This window comes from Neoarius graeffei, chromosome 7 (assembly GCF_027579695.1).
Source record: "Neoarius graeffei isolate fNeoGra1 chromosome 7, fNeoGra1.pri, whole genome shotgun sequence".
NCBI classification, from domain to species: Eukaryota; Metazoa; Chordata; class Actinopteri; order Siluriformes; family Ariidae; genus Neoarius; species Neoarius graeffei.
Window position 1 is genome coordinate 69,404,332 of NC_083575.1, and position 13,919 is coordinate 69,418,250.

At 43.6% G+C, this 13,919-nt stretch overlaps 1 protein-coding gene across 2 annotated transcripts in view; it reads left to right on the forward strand.

Moving 5' to 3' along the window:
• Nucleotides 1-1,591: 1,591 nt before the first annotated feature.
• The window catches only part of pik3ap1 (phosphoinositide-3-kinase adaptor protein 1), a 48,015-nt gene continuing 35,687 nt past the window's right edge, over nucleotides 1,592-13,919 (forward strand). The window contains exon 1 of one of the 2 annotated variants that reach the window (XR_009655079.1): nucleotides 1,592-1,681. The gene's annotated coding sequence lies outside the window, so the exon portion shown is untranslated. The remainder of the gene's footprint in view (nucleotides 1,682-13,919) is intronic. The other variant, XM_060926326.1, reaches the window with a different exon arrangement.

Sequence of the window (13,919 nt, forward strand, 5' to 3'; positions counted from 1 at the left end):
ATAAAGGTCTCTTCTTCATTCATGAGAGAGTTTCAAAAGTATCTTGAAACATTCGCGGGGCTTCTCAATTTCCTCACATGAGTCGCAAAGTGTTGCTCCTTTGTGGCTGAAATTTTGAACGTTTTCAAAAAATTAGTGCGACAAAATTTCTCTCAAAATAGCCGCAAATGCGTCGCTGGTGTCGCAAAGCCGTCGCAAACCCTTCTCAAGTCAGTTTCCGTGATGCTTCCTCTACCTGCCTGCTTGCTGAGGGAAAGCCGGGCTGCGACAGCCTGCGACTAGTTGGAGACACAACAATTGAGGTACATTACGCAAATATCAATTCAGTGTGATTCCGAGTGAAAATTGTCGCTAATTTTTTTTTTTTAAATTCGCATATTTTATCGCAATTGTTGTGTCTCCAACTAGTCGCAGGCTGTCGCAGCCCAGTGAGCTACTACCCTAAACTTACATAAAATGGAAAATTGTCTTTGGTACTGGTATGGAAGACAAAAAGACAAATACATCATGCATCCTACTTCAATAGGATAAAGTTGGCGACTTGTCCAGGGTGTACCTCGCCTCTCGCCCATAGTCATCTGGGATAGGCTCCAGCTTGCCTGCGACCCTGTAGGACAGGATAAGTGGCTACAGATAATGGACGGACAGACGGATGGATGGATAGTGCACTCAAGTAGTGTACAACCGATGGTCACTAACCAAAGCAATATATCCCATCATGTATTGTGGTCGCGTTGAAAGAAATCAAATTAAAAGTCTCAAATTTGATTTAATAAAAGGCAGCGGCAAAGAAGAAAGTATTCAGCCTTGATTTTAAAAGAACTGAAAGATGCAGGAACTTTGTATTCATTAATGTGGGAAATACACTCAGTATAATATGCATTTATCACAAAAATACATGCATGTATTTATTATTTTGAAAACCCACCAGCCGACTGATCTGGCAGGTTTTAATTGTGCGACAGTAATGATGTAAATACCAACGCAACGGACTAGTGTCCGAAAGCGTTTTTTCATTTTACCAATGAGCTCACTATATAGCAGGGCTGTAGTCAAGTCCACCTTAGTCGAGTCCAAGTCAAGTCCGAGTCCAAAGAGGTTCGAGTCTGAGTCCAAAGAGGTTCGAGTCTGAGTCAAGTCCGAGTACAAAGAGGTTCGAGTCCGAGTCAAGTCCGAGTCCAGGACAGCAAATACAAGTCATATACTTGGAGCATCAAGATAATAACTTTGGGTTATTACTAACACAGTGTCACAGTACTTATGGTTTGTGTATATATACAAACAATAGCTTGTACAATATAGCTTCACTCATACAGTAAGTGTGAAAAATTATTACCAGTATTATACTGTAAGTGTGTACCTGTGGTTAGAGTATGCCTTGCCTGAAAAAAAAAAACTGTACATGCCGTGAGTGTAATGAAATAAGTAATTTTTATTTGAGCATTAACTGTAACAACCCCCCCCATAGAATCATTTGTCAACATTAATCAACAGTCTCACTCACTCACTCATACTCTCACTCACACACACACTCTCTCTCTCTCTCTCTCTCACACACACACACACACCTCAAGAGGGTGGAGCAAAATGAATTGCATTCAATGGCTTGTTTTAACAAACAAAAAAACAACAACAAATACAGGTAAATCAAGGGAAAGTAAAGGAAGGCAAGTCTGGTTAGGTAAGTAAAGCTACCATCTCTGCTATTAAATCAACAATGTCCATCATCACCAAACATGCATTTTGCAGACAGGCATCTCTAAAAAAGAGATTTGTTGCATTTCAAAAACATGAGCGAGGAGAGCATTTCCGCTCCAAGACTGGCCCTATGGGGCCTCATAATCAACCCTCCAGCACTGAACACTCTTTCTACTGGCGCAGAAGAAGCGGGTACGGAAAGCACTTTTAGAGCTAGGGCATGCAAATGGCTATATCTGTCCTTGTTTTTGCACCAAAATGCAAGAGCATTCCCAATTCAGGCACAACCACAAACGTCACCTGAAACTGCGCTGCACGTAGTTAATATTGTAACTTAATTCTCATTTAGCATCTAAAGTTTTACCTGATGAAAAAAATACTAACGTAAGGAATTGTAGCGTCGTATCCGTATCTTCCATTGGCCAGTGTTCGCTACTGTTAGCACAAGATAAAGCTAAGCACTTTCTAACTGTCACTTACCTTGCTGGGTGGTTCCTCTGCAGGTGTCTGTTAAAATTGGACGTCGTCCCAAGCGTGTCTGAAATTGTTTTTTTGCAGAATCTGCAGTCTGCCCGGTGTTTCTTTTTCTGATCTGTTGTTGAAAACTCATGGTGATTTGTGTAGGCGAATTTAATTACCCCCGAATTAGCCGACATCTTCGCTGTATAGGCTATGTGTGAGAGAAAACAATGAAGGTCGCGCGGGAAGATAATAAAACACATATTTAGAATCTTAAAGTAACAAGTTCAAGTGTGAGACTCTACCATTGGTTGGCGGATTCCTTGGTGGACTTGACGAGTCCTGCAGCTATATTTAGCGAGACCACTAGGGGAGTCCGAGACAAGTCCAAGTCCAATTACAAGCGAGTCCGAGTCAAGTCCAAGTCCATCAAAAAAACGTCTCAAGACGGACTCGAGTCCGAGTCCGGACTCGAGTACTACAGCCCTGCTATATAGTCCTCTATATAGTAATTCCCTATATAGGGAGTAGTGAACGAGTGAGCGATTTCAGACACAGGGTCTGTATTCAGCCAGGTGAGCATGCATGAACAGAGCTAGCAGAGTTGGAAAATTCAAGAGACAACAGCAGTCATGTGCTTTCAAAATGCAGTGGCCCATATGTAAACAAAAATAGTCAGTTGGATTCTGGGAAGGATGAGCTGGACCCTTTAAAGGAACAGTCCACCCAACTTCCATAATGAAATATGCTCTTATCTGAATTGAGACGAGCTGCTCCGTACCTGTCCGAGCTTTGCGCGACCTCCCAGTCAGTCAGACGCAGTCAGACGCACTGTCACTCCTGTTAGCAATGTAGCTAGGCTCAGCATGGCCAATGGTATTTTTTGGGGCTGTAGTTAGATGCGACCAAACTCTTCCGCGTTTTTCCTGTTTACATAGGTTTATATGACCAGTGATATGAAACAAGTTCAGTTACACAAATTGAAACATATATAATGACAGGCGTACTAACACCTTCTGCGCGCTTCGGCAGTGCATTGATATCTGAGCTCCGTATCAATGCGCTGCCGAAGTGCGCAGAAGGTGTTAGTATGCCTGTCATTATAGTGCGGACTTTCCATAGCATAGAAAATCGCCACGTTTCAATTTGTGTAACTGAACTTGTTTCATATCACTGGTCATATAAACCTATGTAAACAGGAAAAACACGGAAGAGTTTGGTTGCATCTAACTACAGCCCCAAAAAATACCATTGGCCATGCTGAGCCTAGCTACATTGCTAACAGGAGTGACAGCGCGTCTGACTGCGTCTGACTGACTGGGAGGTCGCGCAAAGCTCGGACAGGTACGGAGCAGCTCGGCTCAATTCAGATAAGAGCATATTTCATTATGGAAGTATGGTGGACTGTTCCTTTAAAGGCAAAAAAATAAACTCCTTTATACTGACAGATAATATCCGTACAAGACATGTTCGAGTGTTCATTTGCTCATATTTGTACCTGTATACCATGTACAGATTGTTTTTCTTTTAAAATAAAACATCCCTGGGTGCTGCCATCTTACTCTCTCTCTGAGTTTCAAATATCGCACTCTGAGTACAAATTACCGAAAGAATCTGAGATTATGATGTCACTTACCCACCACCTAACTTACCGAGGCTGAGATCTAGTGGCTACATCGCTTCTAAATTGTTGTAAACAACCCTGAAAATGCCTGAGTGTCAAGCGTTTGGCTGTAAAAATAAGCCTGGTCATTGAAGCAATGCACACACACACACACACACCAGTGAGCAGTGAGCGCACACATATCCAGCCAGCCAGCTGTCACGGTGCTACTCACGGTGTTTTTTGTTTTGTTTTTTCAAAAAAATTAATTGCATTTTTATGTGACATGCTTTTGTTTGTTTTTATTCACTGAGAAAAGCAATATTTTTAGACGTCAAGAATCGCGTTGCTATGATAATGTTCTAATTATAACCTTAGCCTCGCTTTTGCCCATAGCAATAAGCATATCCACATCAGTCTTAATCAATGCATCTTTTGCAAGCCAATCTGCAATTTCATTCCCTACAATAACCACATGCTCTGGGATCCAGCAGAAATGCACTATTAAACCAGCTAACTTAAACCTAGATAATAAACCTATAAAGTTTTTAATGCAGTATCTTTTCTCTCAGAATGCAATGGCATCAAGCTAAATAATGTTGCAGAAGAGTCATATAGTACTAATGTCTTTTTTAGTTTTAATCTTTTCCATCCATTCTAGCCCCATAACCATAGCTGCTAACTCAGTAGTACAAACAGACAAATTGTGTGAAATCCTCAAGGAACACTCATACACTTGCTGTTTTATACAGTTATCTGATCAGCCAATCCCTTGACAGCAGCACGATGCATAAAATCATGCAGATACAAATCAAGAGCTTCAGTTAATGTTCACTTCAAACATCAGAATGGGAAAAATTGTCATCTCTGTGACTTTCACTGTGGCATGGATGTTGGTGCCAGATGGACTGGTTTGAGTATTTCAGAAACTGCTGATGTGGGGTTTTCACACACAACAGTCTCTAGAGTTTACACAGAATGGTGCGAAAAACAAAAAACATCCAGTGGGCGACAGTTCTGTTGGTGGAAATGCCTCGTTGATAAGAGAGGTCAGAGGAAAATGGCCAGATTGGTTCTAGCTGCCAGGAAGGATATAGCAACTCGTAGCAACTCTTTACAACCATGGTGAGCAGAAAAGCATCTCAGCATGCAACAGTAGAAGACCACATTGGGGTCCACTCCTACCAGCCAAGAACAGGAATCTTAGACTCAAGAACAAGATCCTATTAAAGTGGACAGTGAGTGTATTTAGGAATAATTATGCTTATTCACACATACCTATGTAGGTGTAATTAATGATTATGGATATGTAGATTGGTATCAAATGATCACTCTTTAATAATTACATGAAATCAGTCTCATTAAATTTGAAGGTTAATAGTTAAAATGAATCAATCCTATTGAATCGTTTAATTTGACTCATTTGAATTGAATCATACCATAGAATCAGTCTCATTGAATTGGTTGAAGTGAATCATTCAGTGAATCATTCAATGAATCATTTAGTGAATCATTTAAAATTGGATAATTCAAAGTTTACCACTTACCAAACTGCATCTAATTAATTATTCATACACCTTAGGAGTTCTTTGACAATGTGGGCGACTTCAAAGTATTGTAAACAAACAATGACACAGTTTTAATAATAAGAGTTTATTATAAAAAAGATAATAAAGATTTTAATAAAAAGAAAAGGAAAAATTTGAACAATCTAATAGCAGCAGAATTGAAATCTTCTGTAAACAGAGTGTGTGTGTGTGGGTGTGTGTGTGTGTGTGTGTGTGTGTGAGAAAAGAGAGAGAGAGAGACCTTGGCTCTCTCTCGAAGTTGGAATGCGTCCGTAACCAGGACGTGCTATCTGCAATCTTGGAGGAGGGGAATCCTCAAAGTTTAGTGAGCACGTGTGTGTGTAAGCAGTTTTAGCTTGTGAGCTAACTGAACAAAAGAATTTCTAACTAGCCATGTGCTTCCAGGCCTAGTGTGTAAAAGCTGAAGGCTTTAATTAAAATTAAACATTCAAACAGTCATCTGTAGTTTATATGGCTTTAAATGTAAACAGGAGAATTACTATCAAGGTTGAATTAAACTCAGGACTTATGATGTTTATCTAATACTGAGATACAGGACCACGTGTTCAAACTTAGTGTGTGGAGGCAGGGCCCAGATCTGCTCCTTGGAGAACAAAGGAGCTGGCTCTGCTTTGCTATCTAAAACACGTGTGAGGCCCAGTGGAAGGGAAACTTTCCAGCCAGCCAACTCTCTTAACTTCCTAGTATTACCCAAGTTACTGAAATCTTAATGAGATCAGGATATGAGTGAGTAATGAATTCAGGATGTTAAAAGGAGAGAGAGAGAGAGAGAGCATGCAACTTATGGATTAACCAATTTTTAAATCAACAAACAAATGATAGAGAACCAAGATTCAGTGTATACACTTCGTTTAACTTCATACAACTTCACTTCTTACTACTTCCTAAGACTTAAACTTCTATTTGCCCAATGCCTTTCTTACTGCAGAGGAAGTTTGTCTTCTGTCTGAAGTTGGAGGCTCGAGGAAGTTGCGCGCGCTTCCTGAGGTCAGAAGTCTTCGGTGAGGGAGAGAGAAGTTCTGAAGCTTTCTTTGGTGATCTTCGTAGTTGATAAGACAAAGTCTTTGTTCAACACCGTGCACGGATTTAAAAGAAAAAGAAGAGAAGAGCTCTTTAGAAAACTGCCTTTGCTCGCAGCCGCGTACGCGTTTAAAAGACAAGTGATACTTGCAAACCGGTTAATAACTTGCTTGAGTTGATGATCGCGTGTTTCCGATATCTACTTTGATCAGGAGCAGATTAAAGAAGGAAATGCGCTGTTTAGACGTCTGATGATGAGTTCTCTTTTTAGGTCAGTCTCGGTTAGAGTCCGACGCGAAAGAGCAAAGATGGCTGTGTTCCAAGTCCTTTTGTTGAAACCTGAGGAATGTGTACGTGATCCCGCCCAGGCGTGACGTAGTCAACGCAGAAGTTGCCTGGTAGTTGTAGTTCTTAGACCAAGATGGCGGCATGATACCTACACCTACTACCTGGCTCCATAGATCCATCTGTATACACCCATTCAAATGAAGAAAACCTTTCTAACACTATATAATTTGATAGGTTCCAAGATTTCATTGTTACATCTATCTTCTAATAACCTAAGATCTGTTATTGGCTTATCAACTTTCCAGGGACTGAAATGTCACTAGAGAGCAAACTAAATGAAGATAGACCTCCTAAAGAACAAGGGCGCACTTCGATTATCAGTGTATTGTGTTTATAAATATTAAATAGTTAACTAAAAGACAGGCAGTTCCACTGAACTCCTTGGAGTGAAAAGGTCAGGAGTACTGAATGCCTCGAGGGAGGAGGTCGAAGAACACCTCCGTAAGGTGCACAGTGATCCAAGGCGAGAGGAGGAGCTAAACCTGGAAGGAAGGCTGAGCTGTCCAGAAGAGCCAGCCATTTCATTTGATGATGGAGAGCTTAGATGGCAGGAGGTTAATGACTTCATCTGGAAGGCTAGGGGAGGATCTGTACCGGGGCCAAATGGGATTCCGTATAAAGTATACAAGAACTGTGAGAGGTTGAGAAGACGTCTTTGGAGGCTACTTAAGTTAGTGTGGAAGAAGAACCAGTTGCCAGACAGTTTTCTTATTGCCGAAGGATGCTTTATTCCCAAACAGGAAGACTCTTCCAGCCTGAAAGATTTTCATACAATCTCACTGCTGAATGTGGAGGGTAAAGTGTTCTTCGGCGTTGTGGCAAAGAGGCTAACACAGTTTTTGATAAACAACAAGTACATTGACACCTCAGTACAAAAAGGTGGAGTCCCAGGAGTCCCAGGTTGTATTGAACACAACAGCATAATCTCCAAGATCATTGAAGATGCTAAGAGGAACCAAGGAGATCTAGCAGTTCTATGGCTCGATCTAACGAACGCTTATGGCACAGTGCCACATAAGTTGGTTGATTACACACTTAAAGCCTACCACGTCCCTGATAGGGTTCAGCTGCTCCTCCAGAACTACTTTGGAAAATTCAGGATGCGCTTCTCCTCTGGAGACTTCACTACCAATTGGCAGAGGCTGGAGGTTGGAATCACAATAGGGTGTACCATCTCAGTGATCCTCTTTGGAGCAGTGATGAATCTCCTGGTTAAGTCGGTGGAGAAGCCGAGACGGGGAGCTGTACTGTCAAGTGGGGTCCAACAGGTCCCAGTTAGGGCCTATATGGACAACTTGACAATCACGGCAAGGTCAGTCCCGGAGGGCAGGTGGATCTTGGAGGACTTGGTGGAGCTCACTGCTGCAGCCAGGATGGAGTTCAAGTCATCAAAATCAAGGAGTTTGGTCCTGAAGCGGGGTCGTGTCCAACATCGCTTCAGGTTCAAGATAGGTGAAGACACCATCCCCACGGTAACAGAGAAGCCTGTTAAGAGTTTAGGGAGGTGGTACAGAGCTGACCTGAATGACAAGGCAAGTGTAAAGGAGATGCTCAGCCAAGCAGAAGAGTGGCTGCAAGCCCTGGAGAGGAGTGGCCTACCGGGGAAGTAGGTATAAAGTATGGGGTTACCAACACGGCATCCTACCAAGGCTTTTGTGGCCACTGCTTGTGTATGAGGTTCCTTTGACAACAGTGGAAACTTTGGAAAGGAAGATCAATAACTTCCTTAGGAGATGGTTGGCAGTCCCCAAGAGTTTTTGCTCCTTAGGGCTGTATAGTTCTGGGAGTAAACTACAACTACCAATCACATCTGTCGTGGAGGAATTTAAGGCAGCCAAGGTCCGGTTGGTCATGATGTTGCGCGACAGTGATGATCAGGCGGTGCGACAGGCAGACATCACTGTGAAGACAGGTCGGAAGTGGAGAACTAGCGGAGTGCTGAGGGAAGCGGAGGAGCGACTGCAACATGCTGACATCTTGGGTACTGTGACCCAGGGGAGGTTGGGCCTTGGAGTCATCACCCGAGCAAGCTGGAAGAAGGTGAAGGCAAAGGACTGTAGGAGAATAGTACAAGAAGAGATCCGGGCTGTGGAGGAAGAGAACAGGCAAGTTAGGGCAGTGGCGATGAAGCAGCAAAGCAGCTGGACCCGGTGGGACAGTGTCTGGGGAATATACCTCAGTTGGAAGGACATCTGGAACATGGAGGGGCATCGGTTGAAGTTCCTTCTGAGTTCTGTGTATGATGTGCTGCCAACACCAACTAACCTGCAAAGGTGGAGGCTGACAGAGGATCCCTTCTGCGCACAGTGTAAGGGACCAGCAAACCTGGAGCACATCTTGTCATCCTGCAAAGCAAGCCTGACCGAGGGAAGGTTTAGGTGGCGCCATGATAAAGTGCTGGCGCAACTGGCCGATGGCCTGGAGAAGGCGAGGAAGCGGAAAAGAGTCAAGGCCCACAACAAAGGGCCCTGCTTCATCAGCTTTCTCAGGCCTGGGGAGAAGGCAGGCAGGGAGGACAGGTGTGCAGGTATTCTTGGCACAGCAGAGGACTGGGAAATGAGAGTTGACCTGGGTAGGCAACTCAGGTTTCCTGAAGAGATTGCTGTCACCAGCCTCCGACCAGATATCGTGCTCTGGTCCCATGCAACAAAACAGGTGGCCTTGATAGAGCTAACGGTACCCTGGGAGGAGAGGATTGAGGAGGCACATGAACGCAAGCTGGGGAAGTACCAGCCCCTCCTTGTAGAGAGCCAGCAGAGGGGGTGGAGAACCTGGAACCTACCATTGGAGGTGGGTTGCAGGGGGTTCCCAGGGCAGTCCCTTTGGAGAGCACTAGGACAGCTTGGGGTTAGGGGTGTAACCCGTAAGAACTTGGTGAACAGCATCTCAAAGCAGGCGGAACAGGCATCTAGGTGGCTGTGGCTAAAAAGAAGTGACCGGTGGCTAAGCCAGGCTGGCAGAGAAGAGGGGAGACAGAGATGCATGGCAGGTTCCTGAATGACAGAGGGAGCAGTTCCAGGACGCTGGTTCTGCTGTCAAGCCCCACTGAGGTGTCATGGGCTTGTTGACAAAACACCGGTGAGGTGGGGTGCCCACTTGAAAACCCTGTGAAGTCTACAGGTCTTCGTCGTGCAGCTCTGTTTTTAGTTGAAGACGTCTGAGGGGAGCGACTTCTATGCTAGCCACCACACAGAAGGAGCAGGCCTTAATGCCTGCCAGGTGCGGTGGCCATAGGCGGTTTTAAATGGGGGCCAGAGGGGGCCAGTGCCCCTGTAAAATTGCTCCTGGCCCCTGTTGTGGCCCCTGTGCTGAACAGATAATAAGATTTATTAATTTCGACGTGCGCTGGCTCGAAGATCGGAACTGACATGACGGAGTGTTCTACATGGACTCCTTAAAGCGCTACGCGCATACTGTTACCTGCAGCAGAAAGACCAGCAGCAGCGCGAATTGTAAACTTCGGACGTGAGTGATAACAGCTGTCACGTCCGAAGTTTTTTGATTGAAAAGCCATCAGATACAGTAGCGTTGACACATTTCACTGAGCCATATAAAGAAGTATTTTTTGAGCTCTTTAGACTATGCAAAATAGCTGTGGCACTCCCAGTGAGATCTGCCTCTTGTGAGCGGAGTTTCTCCACTTTGAAACTGGTGAAGACCTACCTCAGATCCACCATTAGTGAGGAGCGTCTAAGCAATCTTGGTGTGCTCAGCATTGAATCCAGAAGGTCCAAGGCTTTGAACCTTGATGCATTTGTAGACCGTTTCTCAAGGAGTCACAATCGCAGAATCTTGTTGTTGTAGTGTTTCAGCCTGCTGTGAATGCTATAGGGTGATTCTGAGACCACTGTATGTGAATTTATTTTTTCTTTCTATTTTTCCCCCCTGCTGTACATAAAGAGTGAGATGACAGTGTGATTTAGATAAAGATAGTGATTGTACATTCAAGTCTCATGCTGTGAAAAAGAAAATTCATTCATGCTGTGAATTTAAAAAGTGTCATTGGACAGATAAAAGGTTCATTGTATGCAAAAATAGAAATCTTATTTTACAAAAAAGAGAAACATGGTTTTAAGATTTATTGAGCACAATTTAATTTATGTTTAGGCTATTGAGACAGAATGTTTATCTCATTGTATTTATGCTCAATGTATTTTGTTTTGGTTTTAAATAAACTAAACAAAACATTTTGAACGCTTAAATATTGCCATGTTTTTTCCTTATATGTGCCCCCCTGAAAAAACACTGGCCCCACCTCGGCCCCCCTAGTAATTTTGGTCTAGAACTGCCACTGGCGGTGGCTGCGGTACAGAGGTGTGACCAGAATGGCATGTGTGGGTGGGCAGTTAGCTCATCTGGGGGGGCAGAAAACAATACCTGAAAAATCAGTGGAAAACCACTACTACAATTACTAGGCCTAATAGTCCAATAATAATAATAATAATAATAGTAATAATTCAATTCGCTAATCAAAATATGGTCACACTAGCGTAAATCATGACCGTCAATTTTGTTAACAGTGTGGAATTTTTTTATGAAGTTTTTTTTTTTGTTTGTTTGTTTTTTTGTTTGGTTTTTTTGTAAAGAAAAAAACCTAAACTAACTTTTTTTGAAAAGCCTGGCTATGCTGAATGGAAATTTAAATGATGACATTGAAAATGTTGGGATGCACCATCTACTGGTCTTCATGAATAGCTGACCTTTGACCTGGACCATTATCTACAGTACAAGTCTGCGGTTACACTTAGCAAATTCTGAAACAAATTCATTCATGTCTAGATTTTCTGTGATTTCCTTCTCATGTGCCAGAATGACTAAATTTTTCTTCCTTGAATGCAGCATTGTTCTGCATAGTGGAGTGAGGATGCGGTTCAAGGTGGAGAAAGAGCTTTCGCATGCAGCTGAAGACACGCCAATGACAAGTGCTGTGACATATATTGAATGCAATATGGGGAAGGCCTCTTTGTACTGCTGAATGCATTTGCATGCTTCAGAGAGGTTAGCATCAGTTGACAATTTATTGAGCAACATTGCTTTTGCCACAGAAATTTCATTTTGCAAGCTTATGCTGTTAAGCTCTGTGCCTGCAAGCACCTGAAGTGGTTTCAGGAGAGAGGGCTCAAGAAAGGACTTTGATTTTGGCAGGAGAAATGATGTGGACCTCATCAGTTCAACATTTCTCTGAGAGAATCTTGTCTCCATCTCTACAATAGCTCTGTCAAGAATGTTTAACATGGCCCTTTTAAAAGTTTGATTAGGAGCTATTTGGTCATCAGAATGCCCAAGTGTTGACAAGACAACGCTATCACCAAGCTGTGAATTAACTTTGCGTTTTCTTTTAGGTGGGGGCGAATTGGTAGGCCTACTTCCACCCTGAGAGAAATGCTCCTGCCAGAATGAGTCACTCCTCATCTCCTTCAGAGTAGCCAGTGAAGCTGTCACCACCTCCCCAGCAGTGCACATATCCACTGCTTGGGCCTGCAGAATGGCATTAGCTGGTTTCAGTGCACCAAGGACCTGAAGGAGGAACTTTCCTGTGTTAAAGAAACACTGTCGTTTTAATTGGGTCGAAAGACCCAATGCCTCTGTGCTGATGTCAAAAGGAGCAGTGTCATCCTCTGCTACATCTGAGAGAAGCCCTCTGATTGTGTCCTCATTGGTGACAATGGACTTCGTGACCTCATAATGACTGGTCCACCGTATTTCCAGTAGTCGTTTCAGTGTAGGTGTGTTGTATGTGTGTGCAACATAATGTCTGTGACAAAATGTGTTTAAAGAATTTGACCAGTCAAAGAACTTCTTTGCCAGGGGTTCTGCTTCCATTGCGTGAACCACTGCCAAATGGAGCTGGTGGTTATAGCAGTGCACGTATGGAATGTACTTCCCCACTTTGTTTTGCAACAAAGCTTGGACACCACCCCTTCCCCCAGACATGACAGACGCACCATCATAGCACTAAATTGTCTGGTCTGTAACCCAGGTCAGTCAAATGTGAAAGAATGTGGTTGGAAATGTACTCAGCATCAAGCTGATGTAGTTCAATTAATCCAATTAGGTGTTCCTTGGGGACAGAGTTTTGGACAAATCTAATTACTACAGACAAATTCTCTATGTTACAGCGATCTCTGGTACCATCACTTTTAATGCAAAGTCCAGGAGAGTCTGCTTTCTCGTATCTGGCATGGATATTGTTTAGCACCATTTTGGTGAGGGTTTCAATTATTTCATTTTGTATTACGTTTGACGTGTATTTTGCATTGTCTGGGATATGTTTTACAATTTCTGCCAATTTCTCATCTTTTTTGACTGTATATTCAAAAAACTTCAGGAAAAGTCCCTCCTCCCCACCCTCGTGATTGTGACCACGCAGAGCCAGTTCATTGACAGCCAGGAACTGAACGGCCTCCCCAATGCTCTTCACATAGTACCTGTTTTTTTCTATCTGCGTTTGACCCAGCAGGTGAGCTATGCTTTCACCCGTCTCTGCCCGACGCTGGTGTTCCTGCCACGCAGACGTTGATCTGACGTGCGGGAGACTCGACGCATGTTTTTGGAGGCCGGCGTCTTTTTCAAGGGCTTTTTTCCAATTTGTGAAGCCACGTTTGGTAAATATATCTTCGCGGTCCGAATGTGAAATGTTAAATTTGCGGCAGGCAAAGCAAAAGCTGGCATCGCGGATAACGGAATACTCGAGCCACGGTCGAGAATGATACCAGCTTGCACTAAAGCACCGAAGGGTTTGTCCAAATGGGCGCTTGGGGTAATTAGTTAAAATAGGCTGGGACGGGCTATCCATATTTAAGTCGGAAGGGATGTGCACATCAGAGGTTTGGGAGGACTGCGTACTTTGTGAAATGCAGGGGTTTTGAGTTCCTGAAGCGGCCACAGAACTGCAGGATGGCGCAGACCTATTCAGATCCTGTGAAGGGCTTTGCTCCGCTTTGGCAGCAGCGGTGCTGGGCTCAACAGCGGAGTCAGAAGCTTGCGCAGCGACGGGGCGGACGAGGTCTGCTTTTTAATGAGCCACTTATGCATGTCTTTTGGTGTTACGTACTAGTTAATAAAATGTTTTAATAACGTCTGTGTGGGTTATGCTTAGTGGCTGGCTGCCTGCCTAGGCTGGCAATTCAACTAGCTAGCACAGTCTCCTAGTCTTAATAATAGCAGGCTAGCACAGGCAGACTGCTGTAACTAGCTGACTT